The following is a 15,164-nucleotide window of genomic DNA, read 5'->3' as shown; positions in this document are numbered from 1 at the left end:
CGTTAAGCATCAGTCTGCAATCTTCGGTAGTTTCGGTAGAGGGCAATACAATAAAGCCATTTATCGAAGGCTTTTTATGGCAGTTGCCCTAACCAGCTCCTACAGAGCGCCTTAGGCTTTCTTCTTGTTCTGGATTGGTGTTCTAATGCCAAATATTTACAATTAAATCTTTTTTTTTTTTTTTTTTTTTTTTTTTTTTAATACTGGAAAAGCTTATATTGCTTATTTCTTTTCTGACTGCACAAATGCACAGGCACGTTCTCAGTGCCTGAAAACATCTCTATGGAAAAATCAAGATATAACCCTCTTTGCTGCCACTTTTTTTTTTTTCCTTATCCTCAGCCATCCGTTTGAATGTAAATGTTACATTGTCTCACATTTGTAAGGAATCTTCACATTCGTATGTAGTTTCAAAAAGTCTCATAGGAATCTCTTGCAATAAATTAATGGGCACATCAGAAGTAAATCAATTGGAAGTACAGGATAAATGTTATTTAATTCTCCCTAGGGCTTTGCTATTCACACACTCTATGCAGGTAGATATTCACGTGCGTGAGATGAAATGAGAACCCACCTTCAAAGTGTTACAAAGGGAAACCTGCACTGAGATCATTCGTAGGCAAACATTTCACAGTACATAAGTTTATGGATCGTGAGAGACCAAGAAACTTTTGTAAGGATGATCCCAACAATAAGGCTCTGTGGTTTTATTTACTGAAGTCTACATTTAGTCAGTGATGGGTTCTTTGAAAGATAACCACATCTCCAAGGCAAGAACAGAAGAGCCACCTGGCAGATTTCACCCAAGCTCACCACAGTACCATGAACGTATGAGAGTTTCATAATTCATGAAGGAACAGTATTCCCTCCTGGGCATTAAAACCAGTCCAGATAACACCAAGAACAGCTGGTAAGTCTGATAGTGTGATTTCCCCTCTCCCAAGTGTAAAGAGACAAAAATTTGAAACAGCTGGAAAATATATTCAAAGTATGACAGGCACCATGTCACAGCAGAAGTGTCAGGTAAGCTCTGCACAAAACAGTATCTTTCTTCCTGTCTGTCTGTCTGTCTGTCTTTCTTTCTTTCTTTCTTTCTTTCTTTCTTTCTTTCTTCTGTAACAAGATTCGTGAGTGGATGGAAATGCTTAAAACAATGATAATGAATCTCTCTGAATGTTTACATAGTTCCCATCAGTGCAAAGACTTGCCCTGTGCTAAAACTAATTTACTACAGTGTGTGAAAAATAAAATAAAATAAATTGACTTTGCTCTGTTGGTTGAAATTCCTATCCTACATGTACGTACTTTTTCACGCGCAGAGATATTTTGTCAGAAGATTCTCAGCTGACCTTGACTCTTTTAACCTCTGCTCAAGCATGTGAAGAAGAGTTCAGGAAAATTTAGTAGACAATAGAAGAAGGTTTTGTTAATTATGGAGATTAATTTCATAAATGCATACCATGTCCTCTCCACAAATAATTTACAATGAAAAATAAGAATCATTTTCAAGACAGTGTGTAAAATAACAATTACATATAGGTACTCAAACTATATGTAGTATTAATTTAAGTCTGGAGCACAAATAGGACAAATCTTATTTTCAAAATGGTTGCAGGGCAAAACAATGGGATACTTACACCTGCTGCTTCCCTTAAGTGCCTGCATACCATTGCGTGCAGCACAGGAAATTAATAGGATAGCTTCTCACTGCAAGCACAGATACCTGGTGGGACAGCTTATGTGACTGGAGTGCTGTCTATGGAGGATTATGTTCTTTTTTGGAAAGTCAGGCTGAGGAAGCAAGGTGGAGGAGCTGCCCCTCTATGCGAGAGACCAACTAGAATGTAATGAGCTCCATCTGGGAGTAGGTGGGAAAAAGAAGGCTTATGAAATGCAGCAAAAGTTCTTGCCCTATTGGGAGGAGCATAGGGAGTGTTGTCAGGACATGCAGGGAAGTGAAGAGGAAGGCTAAAGCTCACCTGGAGCTGAAGCTGGAGAAGGAGTAAGGATAATAAGAAGGGGTTTTTAAATGTATGTTAATAGTAAAAGGAAGACTAGTGATAATGTGGGTCCCCTGCTGAACGAGGGAGGTGGCCAGGTAATGGGGGATGCTGAGAAGGTGGAGATGCTGAGAAGGTGTAGATGCTGAATGCCTCCTTTGCTTTGGTCTTCACTTCAAAGATTCACCCTCAGGATGCCTGAAGGGAAGACTGTCTGGGAAATTGAGAGCTTCCCTCTGGTTGAAGTGGGGGTGGTTCACGAGAGCTTAGGTGGGGTCAATGTGCACAAATGGGCCCTGATGGGATGCATCCACACATGCTGAGGGAGCTGGCAGAGGTGAATGTTGAATCACTATCATCTTTGTCAGGTCTTGGAGAACAGAAGAGGTGCATGAAGACTGGAGGATAGCTAGTGTCACTCCAGTTTCAAAAAGGGAAAGAAGGAGTATTCAGGAAACTCAAGGCCAGTCAGTCTCACCTCTGTCCCTTGAAAGGTGATGGAACAGCTTGTTCTAGATGTCATCTCCAAGCAATTGGAAGAGAAGAAGTTAATCAGGAACTTCTGAAGTTCATTTTCAGCATGGATTCACCTAGGAAAAATCATGTTTGACAAACCCCGTAGCCTTCTCTGGTGGCATCACCAGCTAGGTAGATGGGGGGAGAGCAGTGGATGTCATCTACCTTGACTTCAACAAGGTTTTTGATACCATCTTACATGATCCCCTGATCTTGAAGCTGAGAAAGTGTGGGATAGATGAGTGGACTGTGAAATGGGTTGAGAATTGGCTGACTGGCTGAGCTCAGAGGTTGTGATTGGTGATGCAGAGTCTGGTTGGAGACCTGTGAGTAGTAGTGTTCCCCAAGGGTTGGTGCTGGGACCAGTCTTGTTCAATGTCTTCATCGACAGCCTTGATGAGGGGATAGCGCCCACCCTCATCAAGTATGCCTATGATACAAAGTTGGGAGGAGTGGCTGACACAGCTGAAGGCTGTGCTGCCATTCAGAGAGACCTGCACAGATTGGCGAGCTGGGCAACAATAAACCAAATGAGGTTTAATAAAAGCAAGAGTGGAGTCTTGCACCTGAGAACAGGCTGAGGCATGAACTGCTAGAGAGGAGCTCTGTGGAGAAGAACCTGGGGGTCTTGTGGACAACAGGTTGGCCATGCAGTGTGCCCTAGTGGCCTAGAAGGCCAATGGGATTCCTGGGGTGCATTAAAAGGAACGTGCCAGCAGGTCAAGGGAGGTGATCCTCCCCCTCTACTCTGCCCTGGCCAGTCTGTATCCTGGTCTGGGCTCCCCAGTACAAAAAAGACAGGGGTCTCCTGGAAAGAGTACAGCAAAGGGCCTCAAAGATGATAAAGGGCCTGGAGTATTCCCCTGTGAGGAGAGGCTGGGTGACCTGGGTCTGTTCAGCCTTGAGAAAAGAAGACTGAGAGGTGATCTTATTAATGCACGTAAATATCTGTGTGGGAATCAAGGAGACATGGCCAACCTCTTTTCTCATGGTCTCTGGGGACAGGACAAGGGTTGTGGTCCTGCACTTCGGCCACAACAACCCCAGGTGACGCTACAGGCTTGGGGCGGTGTGGCTGGAGGACTGCATAGAGGAAATGGACCTGGGGGTATTGATTGATGCTCGGCTGAACATGAGCCGACAGTGTGCCCAGGTGGCCAAGAAGGCCAATGGCATCCTGGCATGCATCAGAAACAGTGTTGCAAGCAGGAGCAGAGAGGTGATTGTTCCCCTATATTCAGCACTCGTGAGGCCGCACCTCGAGTACTGCGTCCAGTTTTGGGCCCCTCACTGCAAGAAAGATATTGAGGCCTGGAACGTGTTCAAAGGAGGGCAACAAAGCTGGTGAGGGGTCTGGAACACAGGCCATATGAGGAGAGGCTGAAGGAGCTGGGAATGTTCAGCCTGGAGAAGAGGAGGCTCAGGGGAGACCTCATTGCTCTCTCTAACTTCCTGAAGGGAGGTTGTAGTGAGCTGGGGGTCGGCCTCTTCTCTTGTGTCATTAGTGATAGGACCAGGGGGAATGGTTTCAAGCTACAGCAGGGGAGATTCAGGCTGGACATGAGGAAGTATTACTTTTCAGAAAGGGTGGTCAGGCACTGGAATGGACTGCCCAGGGAGGTGGTGGAATCACCGACCCTGGGGGTGTTCAAGGAAAGGCTGGATGTTGTGTTGAGGGACATGGTTTAGTAGGAGCTATTGGGAATAGGTGAACGGTTGGACTGGGTGATCTTTTAGGTCTTTTCCAACCTTGGTGATTCTATGATTCTATGATAAGGGGAAACAGTCATGACTGAAGTATAAGAAGTTCCACATCAATATGCAAAATAACTTCTTCAGAGTGAGGGTGATGGAGCACAGGAACAAGCTGCCCAGGCGGGTTGTGGATTCTGCTTCTCTGGAGATATTCAAGATCCACCTGGACACCTACCTGTGCAGCCTGCTGTAGGGGGCCAGCTTTGCAGGGGAGTTGAGCTTGATGATCTTCAGAGGTCCCTTCCAACCCCCACAACTCTGTGATCTCCTTGTGAATCATCTTTTTTTGTCTGAAAACACAACTTTCCTCACTGGATAAGGACTGAAGAATCAGCTGTTCATATGGATGAAGGCAATTTGAGACATCATTTTGAACTGCTGCTACTGCACAAAAGAAAAGACAACATAAAATCAACACGAGAAGTTTGTAGAAGAGTCACTCTTCTGAACACAAAGTCTGTCAATCTTCACTGAGTGTCTCAAATACAGAGAAAAAAAAAGATTTCAGAGGAAATTTTGTTTAACATTGGTCAGATGTGACTAAAGGTGCACAAAACAAGTGACAGAAGATAAAAGCATCAGAAATGTGAATTTCACAAAGTGAAGTGATATGAAGATACCAATTAATACGTTATCTAAGATTAATGGCAATATGTGGCCACCTGAGCAAGACAAGTAATGAAAAGGGGAGAATAAAGACTTTATAAAAATAGACAGAGTGGTCAAAAATCAGAATATCCCAGTTAACCTTGCTTAATAACAGTGTTTTAAACCTCCTAGAACAAGAAGAAAATCAATATTTTAAAGGTAGAGTACAATGACCTAAAACTCAGACCAGAGGAGGTGAGTTTTAGACACTGTACTCAACTGAATTGCTTCTTTATAGAATTGCTTCCTTACTCAATTCAGTTTTTAAATTCTACATTGCAAGGATTTGCTATTATACATATGAATATCTTAGAGGAAAAATGGTAGAAGATGTATAAAGAAGTGGTGGCAACAGTATTAAAATCAGATATGAAAAAATTAAAATCCTGAGACTTCCTGTGAAGAATACAGTTATGCATATTCCAACTGAGTGGCAGAAACTAGGAAGTAGGTTCAAAAGCTTATAGGATTCAAACTCCAATTATCTTAAATTATTGGTTGAAAAAAAAACAAACAACCAACAATAAAAAGAAATAGTCTATTTAAGAAAGGAAGACAATGAGAAGTGAACACAGTTATTTATATGTCCTCCTGAGCTTAAATTATCATGGAGTTAGGTCAGTACATAACAACTAGAAGCTTTGCCTTTGGGATTCTTGCCAACATGTTATCACTTACTGTGGCCAGAAGGATATTCTTGGAGGAAAAAATCTGATCTATTAAAACAATTCTTACGTACCTGTAAGCCAGGTTTAACATCTGTATTCGAAGATAACCAGCTAAACATAATCACGTTCCTACCAGAATGCAGAGTAGGTAGCCACTCTGTATTTAAGGGACTAATTCTCACTTCCATTTAGTATGTTGGTCACATGAGTAAATTGAGGACAAAGTGAATAAATAATAATCAAACCTCTCAGATCAAGTAAAAGCAATGCAAGAGTTGGTTATGCATTTAATGCAGCATAGAACTGGAGCTAATGAAACATAGGAAACCCTGGGTGGTTAATAAGTTCAAAACTAATTCTATGCTTGATCTTTCTTGAAAGAAAACTGAATTGCAAATTGAAATAGAAGTCACAAATTTGGCTTCATTTTGAGACTTTGCAGCATAGGCCTTTGTTTCTGCAGGTATAACATGGCTAAATGTGTGCAAGAAAAATATCTTCCAACAGTTTCCTTGATGCAATACAAAAGATATGCTGAATTTTATGCTAGAGTATATCACTAGAAAGAGTCAATGAAAAGCAGAAAAAGGGGCACTGAAAGATGATAACAAACTAGCTCCTTATCTATAGCAGATTGTTTTTTTTTTTAATTGTGGCTACATAGGCTGCAGAAAAAGTAATCTTTCCTGTTTTGCTTTCATTGACAGATTATTAATGTTATGTTGGAAAAGTCCTCTGTCAGCCTCAAATGATGATACATTACCAAAGTTCAAACTGTTTAAACTTGGTTTTTGTCTTTTCATTTGGATTACATTTTACATTCAGGTTCACAGAACTGTCAAGTGGACAAGGACTACTTCCTTTTCAGTTGCCTACTAAAAACTTGCCAAGAAACATATTTAGAAGTCAAAGGTCTTGGGAATCAGTGATACACACAAAAACCACATGTAATTCAATTTTCAAATTGCTCTAAGTATTGAAAGAGATGATGATATATATTGACAAGCTTTGCTATTGCCAATATTATGCATTCAAAGGAGATATTAGCAAATTGAGTATTGTTGCTTTCTATTGTAGTTGATTAATGTAAACTAAGGGAAGTCATTCACTGAAGTACAAATAAAACCTTTTCTGATTTCTGTGAATTCCATCCAGAAAGAGAAGATTTTGAGAGCTTTATTAAAATAGTTTACTCTATGATTATTTCTGTGATCCACTTATTTCTGTAATTCCTCATAGAGACAGAGAAGTTTCTTCTGCATAGGTTATAAATAACTGCTATAAGGCTTTGTATGTTTTTACTGATGATGACTTTTTACTTAGACTGAACATACCTCGATTGTTGAGATGTTGCCTTATGGTTGCCCTCAACACCATGGTCACACAGAGAAATATCCCAGCTGCCTAAAAATAGTAAATTGTAGTGCTTGTATTTCACCTGAGACTCTGATTAGTTCACATGGCATGTACCCACTGTGCACTTGGCCAGTACACCCCGTGCCTAACACCTGATAAATTCCTCTTTAGATGACAACACTTTTGAGTGTATAGTGTAATCATAAATGTAGGTTTGGTTTTAGATATATTTCAGGAAATATATTTCAAAGTTATCTATTTTGGATTTTGGAGGTGATTGAATATGTTTCTACAAAAATACAAAATAGGCCCTTTTTATTTTACAGTTACCTAAATGTCAGCTATTGCTGTTAGGGTTAAGTTACACAGGATGTTATTTCAACATAACTTGGGGATAAAACTAAATATATCTCAGGGATAAAACTAAATATATCTGGAGTCCTTCCAGGAGAACAAGTGAACTTCTCCCTTTCCTTCTAGTTTTTTTTGCCTTGCCTGGCCAGGTTGTTTGGCCTTCAAGATGAGATCTCAAGGTGATGGCTGAAAGCATCTTTCACCTCATTTCTCCGCTCATGCAGTGTTACAGATGATGCCTGCCTCATAACCCAAGCAATTTCAAAACTAGAAAGTGAACAGCTGGAAAACTACACTGGTTGTGGAAGTAGTGGCCACAATTAAGATCTAAAATCCTTCAGACATCTGAAATGCAAACACACAAAATAAATGCTCCACAAGCACATAGTAGTGCAATACATAGTAGTGCAATATATAGTAGTGCGATATAGCTGTGGATTTTTCATCAGAAATGTCTTTACCGAAGACCGTCTTTGTTGTCTTGGGCAAACAATGCAGCAGTGCTCATGTTCTCTTTGTTGATTCTGTCTGCGCATGGAAACACTGCAGTATGCATCAGATAGTCCCTGCAGTGCGTACAACAACACCAGACCTAGCTGTGGCCCTCTTAACTTGTAAAAAAATCCTATGCAGCAGATAAGCATATGACAAAAATTGGCCTCAATATTCCTTGAAAAAAAAAAAAAAATCTATGGAAAACATATAGGTTGCTAGGGATCTTTAACTTTTGGAAAACAAGGCATTTTTATAGGTTGCTATAGTTGGACACATCTAGCAAAGCCCCAGTGCCAGCTGTGCACTCAGTGGTGCAAAGCACAGTAGAAATTATAGCAGCGTGCACAGGAAAATACACAAATGCTTTGTTGCTTGCTTTATCATTCAAGCATTTTCAACTAGAAGAAGATCCAAGAAGTTTATTAGAAATATCACTTTCCCATTTCATAGCTGATTAAGTGATCTGAAAGATGTCTGCTTGCTTTAGCAAACATCTAGGTAACATTTAGTACAGACTTTTTTTTTATGGTGGCTGGTTAGATATGGTGCAAGAATTAACACTGATGGAAGAGTTAACTCATGAATGAAAGAAGAGTTAAATGAAAGCAAATATGCTGCAGAGTAGTTATGGACTGCCATAACCATGCTGTTATTGGTGGTCTGAGCATCAGAAATTCAGGAACTCCAAACCATGCTCCCACACAGGCCAAGCTCATCGTGTTATTCAAGGTAGAGATTTGTATATGTGTAATGGGATATAATGGGATGGAAAGCACCACGCTAATAGCAGGGTGGTGAAGTCTTTGGCTACAGGAAATGAGAACAAGCCCAAATACAGCAGATACAGAAATTAAGGGATAAATAAAAGCTGCTCATCTTTGGAAGGCCTTAGGCAAGCAGGGAACTCCAGCATGAAATGCTGTCACCTCCATTGCCAGCCCTTAAGTGAGGTATGGCAAGGGGTGGATCCTGGCTCCACTCCTTCCAGTCACTCAGGTACACTGCATGCACCTGAGCTCCTCAGGGTTGGCCCTGCCTTCCCACCAGGTGCTCACTACTGAAGCTCAAACTTGGGGACAGAGGAGCCTAAATAGACAGATACATCCTTCAGTTACTGAACTACTTCAGAAATATATTTCTTCTTTAAAATATAACCAAAACCACACAAGATTGTTTTTGCATTTTGAAACTCCTCAGTTACTGATTTTTTTTAATCTCTAACCTACAAATTATCCAAGTACTTTAGAGGAAGGATTTATTGCCAGTTATTTTCTCTTAGGCTAAGTGCCAGTGTCCTCTTTTAAACTCGTGCTTCTGCTCCAGCTGATCCCAGCAGAAATGCAAAGGCTTAGGTGACTTCATACACCCTAGACAGAGCTTCCAAACTCACAATGTGTAAAAGCTTTAAATAGCACCTCTGTGCCTATACTGAGAGTTGTGTAAAGCACCTAAGATACATGGTTACTGTGAATACTGGAAAATTCAACTCCTTTTTTTTATTACTGATGCCAGTCAGTCCAATACCTCTTGGAGTGGTCTGTGCCATTTGGAAATACTGCCTTCTATTCACTGTTGAAAGCTGAGTGAAGAGCAAGTAGCACAGACACAATGTGCAGTCTGTGTCCACAAGCTGTGAAAGACCTTGAAGTTTCAGGCCAAAACTGTACTTGTTTTGATAACATATACCTGAAATATAGTGTTGAGAAATGATCTTTTAATGCCCTGTGCCAACTATTTTGTATCTTATGCCCAACACTGGAACACATAAAATTAATAAATACTAAAGTATTAGTATAAATGTTAACCCTCCAACAACAACAAAAGCAATGAATAATTAAAAAAAAAAAAGTATTGTCAGGATGGGGAAATATTTCACAGGCATGTAACAATTATCTGCACTTTGCACTAGATAACAAAATCTGTGTTGCTTCTCTTACAGGAGAAAGCATGTTTGTAAAAAGACAAACAATAATACATCTTCCTGGGTTTGATCACACAGAAAGGAAAGACCTTTCATAATTTTCTGTTACCTTATCTGGCGTTCTTTTTCACATCTTGCTTTTCAGTTCAGAGATATTTAAGCTGCTTTCTCACTGGCTATTTTTCCATAAGCTACTGGAAGACTTTAAACTGCCGAGTGATTAAATGGAAAAATTACACAGAGATGGGGGAGCTGCCTTTTATGTTTGCAGCTTAGGTTGGGCAGGCTGTGCTTTGTCTGCAAATCCACAATTCAGACCAACCTGAAATGAGTACTGACACTCTAGGCTGAATTCAGAACGACCAAAGTGACCTGCAGGGACTTACACTTGGCATTATTTGTATGTTCTTTTCTTTTTTTTATATGTTTTGCTATCTTTTATCACTTCACACATTTGTCAGTATGAAGATAATGTCTTCTTGTTTTTAAATTGCTCCTAAGTTTGATCAAGGTCCTTTCTTTTTAAAGATATGTTCACAACTGTGCATTTGAGCTCCTGAATTGGAGCTCATTCTCAGCAGACCCACTGACATGCAAACTTTGTTTTTGCATCTGACATGTTAGCATATGCTGAGTCTAATTGCACAGTTGCAGTTTGGCACTGCTTTGGTGCTGACAGGCTGATAACTTTTTAGCTGCTGCTCAGCTGCAGCTGAGAACATGACTACTTTTAGTTGTTTGTTTTCATGGCAAAGAAGTTAATCTGAACTCCTGCGTTTTCAGCAAAACTCTTTGACATGACCTAGAACGAAGTAGGAAGACTCACCGACCAGTCAACAACAGGTGAGAAGTACGGATGGATTTGATCCCTTCTCCCCTTGAACACACGCTAAGGATGGCAGGGTGTCTGTTTGTAAGTTTTCCCATTGAGGGGTATTGTACTGGCACGCACAGCAGCTAGACATATGACTGGCATAGCTCCTCTAACTGGGGACAAAAAAAAAAGAGCAGAAGGAGGACGAATGGAACAGCATGAAAATGTGCCTCTTAAAATGTCACGACCATTTTAGCTCTCACCCTCTTGTAACATGACTATTACGCTACTTTAGGCACAAGCTGAAGGGATTGGTGTGAACAAAGGGGAGTAGCTAGCATCACCTCTGAATTAAGATCCTTGAGATTAGCACTGCTCAAGGAGAATGACTTCCATTTTTTAATGAAAACCAACCAGGAATTTCTGCTAGAGTAGTGATGGTTGGGTATAATCCAAGTGTGCCTGCAAAACATTGTGCTGTAGTGAAACCACAATTTTTGAAGACATAAAATTTTTCTTCATATTTTGATAGCATATCTAAATAAAAAGGTTTTTGCATACATCTTTCTTGGCACATATTACATTTAAATTACAAATTAAATAGCCTTAGATTATTGATAGATAATTCTAGACATACTTATTCAAAAATGCCCCATTTTTCAGATTAAAAACAAAGCACACTGAGCATTTCTCAGAATATATGCCCATATCTCTCTTACCCACTCTAAATCCTTACATATGCTTTTGGCATCAGTCAACTTGCCATCTGAGCCAGCCTACCACAGACAAACTTAAGGTGGATGAATAGTCAATTACCTGCAAGAATGAAGTCTTGGAGCATAACTGAACTAATCTGCTCATGACTTTAAAAGGAAGAAAACTGGTTTAGGTATGATGCTGTGTATCAGCAATGCAGTCACAATGTGTTTCGGTACTCTTACCATGCTGAAAGTATGCTGACTCAACAGTTAAAACATTGTACAACACAGCAGTGGCTCAAAGAATTTTATAGCACTCTGGCATTTATGCAGTAGCATATCTGTGACTCTCCTTTCCTTCTTCTTGCTAGTAAGTCTTCCTCTAGTTCCAGGTTTCAGAACAAATGTAAAAACATCTGAGTTCAGAAAGTTCCCTGCTTTGGACAGAATGACTTTTACCTTCAAGAGGGACTAATTTGCCTTCATTTTTGTGTATGACTGTACTAATAACAGCAACAAACAAGGCACATACAAGAGTCTGGAATACGGTTGACAAAGATGTAACATATTATGTATTTTTAAAGTTCTACATGCCATTTAGAAAAACAAAAAGTAAAACTAATTTTTTTATTACCTGTAAATTTTGTATTACCTGTAAAACATTTGACAGAGGAGACCAGAACCAGGCAGACTAGAAAAAACTCTATACATCAATGAGTCTTAGGCTGATCTGGACCTTTTGATTTAGAACAAGATTAATAACAGAAGGCACAGGCACACTCCTGTACATAGCATTATTTTTTCTGAAGAGATTTTCCAGTAGTCAAGAATATGTTCAGAATTGAGAAATTTTAGGATGTAGCATATGAATCAGCATCTACTTTTCTGGATGAACAGATAATGAATCATCACCTTCCATTCTCTATCTATACCTACAATATGTTGCATAAAAAGGGACAGGCATGCTATTTCATTTTCTAGTATACCTGCAGGGTGTTCACAACCTGATTTTGGAGGTAACACCCCAGATGATAAGGTGTCTTTCTTAAGACAGTGACATTCCATTGACCAACACCCTATCCTGCTCTCAACATTGCATGCTATGACTAGCTTAGAAGTTTCTCCTTAAATACCTTCTTCATGTTCAAATGCAAACAGCATGAAGTAGGGCTATTATCTGGAGAAATCAAACATGCAGTGTATAATGATGGTAATAAAATGAATACAGCATTTCTACTCTACCACTCTTATACAGAGATAGAATTTATTTTCTCTCATACTTACCATGAGAAAAAAACTACAAATGGCATGATGTTCCCTTTCCCTTGGGAACAGAGAGTTTTTAAAAGTTAGCATTGGATGGAAACAGACTTATTAAGCTTTACTGTTCAATATTTTTCTTCCCATCTTTGTTCCTAAAGAACATAATCACAACTTCCTCACCTGTAACAGGTCAGTGTGGCTGGGCAATTGTTCATTCAGGGATAACCTCTTCTTGTCTACTACAGTGAAACACACCTATACAAGAACATGTGCAACTGCTAAGAGATTTAAGAATGGGTTTTCTATAGTCCAGGAGAATAACATAAGTGCTATACCACCCATACTGTGTTTTATTCTGTATCCTCTCTCATTGTCTAAGAAAGGATCCTTGGTAGAACTCCCTGCTAAAGAGAAAGAAGAAGTTTTTAAAAAACTCATTAACAAAGAATTGCTAAAAGAACTTTCCAGAAGGGATGTGTGTGTGTTAGACTAGCATTCGAGCAACCTTAAGTGATCTCAAGCAAACATTTGTTGGCGTATGAGCAGCAAGGCTCAGAAAGAGCTTCAGAGAGAAAAACTGAAATGTTGTCAGCCAGAATTTTTAAGTGAGGTGAGGTAAAGTAGTACTGAAAATCTTAGTAGCTTCTAAGCTACTAAGTGTAACAAACCAAAGGGCCCTGAAGAAATTACACAAATATTAAAGTACCAAATTTCAAATTTAGAGTCTGCCACAGCAAACAAAGCTTTGCCTTTGTTCTGCTGAGAGAACACCATTAATTTTACTTAAAATCCTGAAATGAATGCTAAGTGAAGTGATTACCCCCCTTCACTGGGTATTTCTGAAGTTGCTTCTGCAGTACTGAGTCCAATTTTGGTTCCCTCAGTAAAAAAGCCTCGTGAATTAACAAGGAGGGGTGAAACCAGTGGAGGGTCACCGAGAGGGTTAGGGGACTGGAACATGCTACAGACAGCAGGACTGCCCTGCTGTAGGAAACTGCTGTGGGAACAGTTTCCTTGTTTTGCAGAGGAAAAGGCTGAGTAATGATGGATCCGAGCATAGCTTTCACCTACTGAAAGAGGGACAACGGAGAAAATGGAGCCTGACTGTTCCCCAGGAGTGTGTAGCAGAAGATGAAAAAAGGCAAGTCAGATGTTGCAGCAAAGACATTCCAGTTATAAATGGAAAAATATTACAAGAGTGGTTAAGCACTGGCAGAAGTTGTCTATAGAGAAGCTGTTGGACAAGCAACCTGAGCTCAGCTGGACAAGCAACTTAAGCAGCCAGATCTAACTTTGAAGCTAGCCTTGTTTTGAAGACAAGACTGGAACAGATGACCTCCAGAAATCCCTGCCTGTCCCAGTCATTCTATGACTGTAGTTCTCCAGGGAAATATGCAAGATTTTTCTCACTGATTAAATACATTTTAAAGATTGCAAAATATACTGTAAGCATTATTGCATATGTGGAGCAAGCACATTTTGACAGCAAACTCACTGTGTTCTGGGAAGCAGTATCCAAGAATAACCCAAGGCAACTAATTTATTGCAAATATGTTATTTAAGCTGTAGATCTTTCTACGTTCAGGGGCCCAGAGTCCCAACCCGTTGTGGGATGAAACAAGACTGATGCTGTTACAGTCTTTGGATTTGAGAGGTTTCATTCTTTCCAGTAAATCTAAAGATGAAACTAATCTCTGCATGAAGTTTGATCCCTGTGAAACTGAACAAATATTTGTATAAGTGTGTTTATATCATGCATCCAAAAAGAATGCTGAAATAACTAGGTCAGATCCTAGGACACTCCTATTTTAAGGCTGAAGTGATTAGAAGTCAGACTAAACCTTAAAGAAAAAAGGTTCATTCATCCCTCAGTCCTGTGCCATAGGGGAGATTTTTCCCCCAACAGAGCAAATCCAAGAAAAACTCAACACAGAATTTCACTGTATTAATTTTCATGCACTGCTCTTCCCTTGTGATACACAAGACAAAAAGGACCTTATAAGAGAACCTACAATATAGAAAGAGATAATTTCAGTGGCAGAATAAGAAAAGGAGCATTATTCAAAGACTTCCAAACACTACATGAACATATTGCAGATGTCAGCTGGACTGCTATTAAATACAGCAATGCTTACTCAGGATGAGGGTTTTCATGAAATTGTTTAACATAAGTCTTACAAGAATGGAAATTATACCGAAAAATCATGTGTCTCGTGCAAGGTTGTAAGGGATTTTTCACATCTGGATAAAGAGGCCACCTATTTGCTTGAAAGACTTTGAAGAACAAAAGTCTTCCCATGTAACTGCCAAAAAGTGTCTATTCAATCAGTGTTTGCTTGGTCACACAGAGTCACACAGAAACCAAATTGCACAAAGCACAACTTTACTTGCTGGGCAAAAGATTGATATTCAGCACAGTTATTTTCTCCACCTGGCTCACTGAAAAAAGAATAAATTCTGACTACCTATACACAGCAATGTGATTTATATGTATGAAATTTTGACAACAGAATCACAGAATCTTTTTGGATGTGTGGTTACAAATTAAAAGAAATTTTGTTTCAAAAAATACTGAAATACTAATAAAGGAATACTGTATTTCTTTCAGACATCTAGGACCATCTTTATGTTCTCAAAAACTTGTAAGCCAGACATATATGTATTTTAATTTGTACC

The 15,164-nt window shown here is 39.6% G+C and overlaps 1 long non-coding RNA gene across 3 annotated transcripts in view; it reads right to left on the bottom strand.

The window, feature by feature from the left end:
• Window positions 1–2,473: 2,473 nt before the first annotated feature.
• LOC122175340 overlaps window positions 2,474–15,164 on the bottom strand; it is a 47,020-nt gene continuing 34,329 nt past the window's right edge. For all 3 annotated transcript variants that reach the window (XR_006177387.1, XR_006177386.1, XR_006177388.1), the window contains 2 exons: window positions 4,447–4,655; window positions 2,474–2,590 (listed from right to left, as the gene is read on the bottom strand). This is a non-coding gene — a long non-coding RNA (uncharacterized LOC122175340). The remainder of the gene's footprint in view (window positions 2,591–4,446; window positions 4,656–15,164) is intronic.

Source organism: Lagopus leucura, unplaced genomic scaffold (assembly GCF_019238085.1).
Source record: "Lagopus leucura isolate 7727_CA_CO unplaced genomic scaffold, USGS_WTPT01 Super-Scaffold_739, whole genome shotgun sequence".
NCBI classification, from domain to species: Eukaryota; Metazoa; Chordata; class Aves; order Galliformes; family Phasianidae; genus Lagopus; species Lagopus leucura.
Note: the sequence above shows the minus strand (reverse complement) of the source record. Positions and strands in the feature narration are given on the sequence as shown.